Below are 6,000 nucleotides of genomic sequence, written 5' to 3' on the forward strand. Positions count from 1 at the left end.
GAGATAAAACAGAGGTGTGAAATCTTTTCAGGGTTCTTCCTAATGAGGACAATGGATTGCTGTCTGTCCGTGTTGCCATGGCGATGCTGTTCTCAGTCAATGGGAGTGTGTGGCAGTCAGAGGAAGCAGCATCAGGACCAGCGGTAGGACAGACAGAGACTGATGCTGGGAAACTAATCAAACCGAGCACTGATAACTGCTGCGATACTCAACGCAGGGATGAAGCCAAATATATTGGTTTACAGAGGATGATTAATCCACGTGTGTGTGTGTGTGTGTGTGTGTGTGTGTGTGTGTCTTCCTCTGGCCAGCAGACGGCAGTCTTGTCTCGTTAGACTGAGCCTCGAGACTGTTGCTCAGTACTTCCGCATAATCTCCCTGGAGCAGGCTATTAAAGTTCGGTGGGTAACTCACATGAATCAGACCTCAAACTGAGGATTGAGGCTTTCTGCTACTTTTTTTATTATTCTGACCAGCTAAAACCAATAATCTATCCATCCATTTATCTATCTATCTATCTATCTATCTATCTATCTATCTATCTATCTATCTATCTATCTATCTATCTATCTATCTATCTATCTGTTGTTCGACTTTTATATTAAAAATATGTATTTTTTAGAATTTAATGTTGTATTTTTATATAAAATAAATAGCTGTATAATATATGCATTTAAAATATTATATAGGCCTACATAATTTCATATTTTTAAATAAAATATATAATGAATCTATATATAGCTGAGATACAGGATTTTTCTAATCATATATTTTTATAAAATAAATTGCTATGTTTTATATAAAGGAAATAAAAATAAAAATAAGTACTATATTTTTATTACATACACGTACTGTGTATATAGCTGCATTTTGTATATGCAAACCCTTAAAGGAGTGATCACCTACAATTTTCACTTTTCCACGAGAATCAATGTATGTTATGATTGCCTAACGATTATACACTGGCCGGGAAGCCAATATTTAAAAATGAAGCGTTTGTTTACCTCAGGGTTTGTAAAATAGCCCACGTGCACGCGCACTCAAATACGAGATTTTGATTTCTTCCCCGTCTTGATGTCAAGATGGGGCAGGATATACCATATATGGACACCGCAGCAGGAAGCTCGCCCTTCCCCTCTCCCCCTCATATTCAGTCGCGAAAGATGCTGGAACGTAGTGCACACGTGAGTTGCTCTGTGGTTGACTGCCAGAATCAACATGTAAATGTGTTTTCTCTACCAAGAACGGACCTAGCTATCAGAGACCAGTGGATTAAATTAATTTTTCATTTTTCTTCCACTGGTTTATCGTTACGTGTTTGTGCTAAACATTGTACGCCGAAATCCTTCACAAATTTGGGGCAATATCAGGCGAAGTTGGCATCGAAGCTCGGGAAAAGCGCCATTCCAACAAAATTGCCTGCAATTGAAACGGTAAGACTGTGTTTTTATTGCTCTACTGTGTGTAACAAACAGCATCTAACTGCTAATGCGGCTATTGTATGCTGCTATTGCGTCTGTCACTAGACAAATAAAAGAAAGACTCGTGGTGAAGTAATTATTTATGTTCCCTGTAAACTGACTGCAAAAACGGACTTTTGACTGCATTATAATGATTTCTTAATTCAGAATATGATCAAGATTGCGTAGGTTGATGTGTTCGGGGAATTTGCCAGTTAATAGTAACATAGTGAACGAAATGACTCAAAAAAAGATTTGTTCATTTTGATGAACGAGTTTGAACAAGAGAGTCTGGTGTTGCCAGATTGGGTGTTTTTTCCGCTACATATTAAGGCCGGTTTACGGTGGGTTTTAGGTGGGTTTTCACCTAGAAGGCTTTATAGAAATCTGGCATCCTACTGAACGAAGTTAAACTGAGAGAGAGCGTGGCGTTCACAGACACCAGAATGAACGAGTTCACAGTAACGTTCATCAGGCAGTAATGCGGTACGTTCAGTTCATGTTCGCCCAAAATATGAACGAGTTCATGAACTATCGTTCAATGAACGCGTTCAGGTACAACACTGGCAGGAGTATTAGCTTCGAGGTATGGGGAATGGCTGCTAACGTACTTTGCAAAAAACAAATGACTGAGATCGAGGCGCCGTCTAGTTTGTGTGTGTGTGCTGTGCTCGTCTTATATTTGTGTGTGTGTGCTGTGCTCGTGTCTCATATGAGTAACGTTATGTGCGTGAGTTCATATACATGTATGTGTGACCACTTAGTATATATGCAAGCGTGTTTCATATGTGTGCGTGAATGAAGTTTGATTTAAGCCCTAAACGGCGCCTCATACTTATACACTGGCCGGGAAGCCGGTCGCGTTCATTCACAACTTGCGCCATGATGTCAGTTTGTAATGATATGCTAAAGCGTTACCTGCGGTGTCAACCCCCCCCCTTCCTGCAACCAATCAACGCGCCCCTCATTTGCATTATTATAATGACCGTCCACGACAGCCAAAATATCGCATCAGATCTCGCGAGACAATAATGCCTTCAGAAATAAGGGTCTGAGGAGCTCTGTGCTTATTTTTTTTCCACTTTTCTTTTTTAGAAGGGCCTGAAAGACTATAATACAGCAGTAGGTATCCAAGTTAATACGAGGGTATGACTCCTTTAATACTTTTTTTTTTTATCTCTTCATAAAATGCAAAAATCTAGTTTTGGTCAAACTTTACTTTTGAAAAATGTATGCGAAAACTAAAAGCATTGGAAAACTCACTTCTCAGTATATTGTATACAAGTAGCCTTGATGTTATTTTGTAGAATCTTACATTTTCTGTTATATCCATTATTGATTAATATGAACGGCAGAAGTACTAGCCCATAGTGCTGCTTAAACATGCAATATGATGATTTGAACACAGGTATATATACCGCCTGACAGTTTAAAGCATGCTGGACTGCAGGCAGATGGTCGGGTTATCTGAACACGGCTCTGCTTCAGATCATCTGGGTGATTGACAGGGATCTAATGGGATCGTAGTGCATGAAGACACTTGAAAAATCATTCATTTTTTGCTGACCGGTGTCCAACCCTGAGTGAGTGGGCTGCCAGCACAGAAAACTCCAGAAACAACTACTCAACAGCAACCTCCAGGCAAAACTTTATAGGGCAGAGCCTATCTGTGCCAGTCAGGCCCTGAATGAAACATTAGTTTGGCTATTGTTATAAATGATGCAGGTGAACAAATGAGGGTCTGTACTACCTGCATTTGAGCATCTCTCCCCCACTAAAATCTACAGGCCTAACAGTACAAGTTATGCATTTTAAAAACAGATTCCTGTGGAATATTTAAACACATTTTTCATAGTTTTTTTTTAAAACTTGGTTTAAAAATTCCTTAGACACAGAAAAACAGTTTGTCAAATTTACCATTGTGCTAGATCTCTCCATTTATTTAGTAATTTAAAATAATAATGTATCTTTTTAATGGTGAAAGAGCATGCTTGAGAACAATCGAAGCATAAAACTAAGGTAAATATAACTTTTTTCTTTGTCTAATTTCAATCAAGCTGTAATTTTATCAAATTACACAAAACTGTGCAAGTTATTAGTGTAGCTTATACAAAATGTGTAAACAACTAAATACTGAAAGAACTCATTTGAAATCCACTTTATTTTGTAATGTGAATATAAGTAATTTTCTCATTATTAGCATCTATAGGTATAAAGTGCAATAAATAGTAAAACTATTTGTGCTACGAACCACAACTAGATCCAAATGAATTTGGAAATTACAGACCCATTTCAAATCTTCTGTTTATGTCTAAAATATTATGAAAAATTCTATCCATTCAATTGTGCTCCTTCCTGCTAAAAAATTCAGTCAGGATTCAGGCCCCATCATAGCACAGAAACTGTCCTTGTTAAAATTACAAATGACTTTTAGCTTCTGACAATTGATATGTGTCAATAATAGTTTTACTTAATCTTCATGCTGCGCTCGACACTAGATCATGATATAATCTTAGATTGACTGCAAAATTATACTGGTATTTAAGGAACAGGCTTTATGGTTGTTTAGATCGTACCATTGCCATTGCCATAGATTGCCATTTTAAATGGTGAAATAACCCATGTTTACATCAGTAAACTATGGGATGCCACAAGGATCTGTGTTAGATCCTCTGTTATTTTCAATATATACTGTATGCTGCAACTTGGCAACATTATAAGAAAAAATGGAATCAGTTTTGACTGCGATGCCGATTATACTGAAATATAGTTATATATTTCATCATAACCAGATGAAATCTCAGAATTATCCAAGTTGACAGAATGTGTTAAAGATATAAAATATTGCATGACCAGTAATTTTCTTTTATTAAATTCAGACAAGATTTATTGGATCAAAAGCCTGCACACAGAATCTCTTAGAATACCTCGGTCTGTTTGCTGCGGGCCCCCTCAAGCACGGGGTGCAGTGTGGCCACACCAGTTGCACACCACTAAGGACAGCCCTGGAGCAGGACTTTGTAAGTAGGAAAGAGCGCAATATTTTGACAGACTTAAGTTAATAGGTGGTAAAGAGCCATACGAGCTAGCTCCTATGTTGTGGACTGACGACCCAACAATTCTTCCATTTCTTATCCCAACATAAGTTCCATATTGTCCATTACCCTTCAAACTGTACAAATTGAAAATATGACAACTGGAAACATGTAAATTTTGCAAAAGTGATATCGCAAAAAGTTTGTATGCTTGCAAGAGGTGGTTTTTCAGGCAATTTGAAAAAGGAATATTTCACATAACTGCAATGGAAACAATTTTGTCACATTCAGAGGTCACCTGGTGTACGTAAAAATCTAATGAACATTCACCAAGAAATGCCTCATATGATGCCGATTTCAAGTATAAGGGGCTTTCCTTGAATTTAATGCTTGGATAACCCCTTATTTACACTGCACACGTTTGCAGCGCATTACGGCTCCAACATGGCCACCGGAGCTGATCGTGGCCAGTTTAGCCAATGCTTGTGTTTATAGCAGCCACGCTGTGGAAAGTTTCAGAAGCATCTCAGAAATGGCTCTCCATGCTGCTTTGCTAAAGATACACATCTACGTCTCCTTTGATTAAAAATAATGGTTAGTGTGATGGTTGTGATAAAGTAAACCTACCAACATGGTTTACCACTACATTAGTAAATTTCCCCGACCATAGTTGCTTTAGGGAAATGCTCCCCCGAATGTCCTGTTAAAGATTTGTTACTTTACAGGAGAGAACAATCAAACTAATTTACCAGTTAGACTTTTCGCACAGTGCATGTATTTGAGTAATCGAATAAAATTCAGGATACCTGATGGAATTAATTTGGCTTTATTGATTGTGTTATTGATACAGTTCTGCTGGTAGCGGTGGTTTGATAGCACATGCTCATGGCTGGTGTGTTGGTGGGATCAGGACAAAGGTGTCCTTGTCTTGTGCTTCTGCAAATATCTCTCTCCTCCTCCAGCCATGGCTGGGCTGATGTGAGTGGATGGCTGATAGCACGGCCGTGGAGACGGTTGAGTGGGTTCGATATCTGCCACATTACTCTTACTCATGCCTAAATTTCAGATCAGTGAGCAGGAAGTAAGAGGGTGAATCTAAAGGTTTTATGTCTATTGCACTGGCTTACACAAACCAAACTCTCTGGACAATTTATGAAAGGTGGCCGCTCATTTCCCTCAAAGCATAAATAAGTGTACAGGGTCTTTTTCTATTCAAAATGAGAGCAATCTTTTGCTTATATTGTTTTTTTTTAAAGGCAGTTTAATATCATCAAGATTAAAATGACTTGTACAGATAATGAGATTATATTTACATTTATAGCAGCAACTGAACTTACTTATAGCAGTAAATGAGAACTTTCAAGCTCCAAAATTACAAAGTTCTCAAATCTCAAGGCTTTATGTAATTCTAAATGTTCAAAAAATAAATAAATAAAAAATCTCATATAGTGAATATTTTCAGAAATATGTGTATCACTATATAATATGATTTTAAAAAAATGATA

This window comes from Carassius carassius, chromosome 25 (genome assembly GCF_963082965.1).
Source record: "Carassius carassius chromosome 25, fCarCar2.1, whole genome shotgun sequence".
NCBI classification, from domain to species: Eukaryota; Metazoa; Chordata; class Actinopteri; order Cypriniformes; family Cyprinidae; genus Carassius; species Carassius carassius.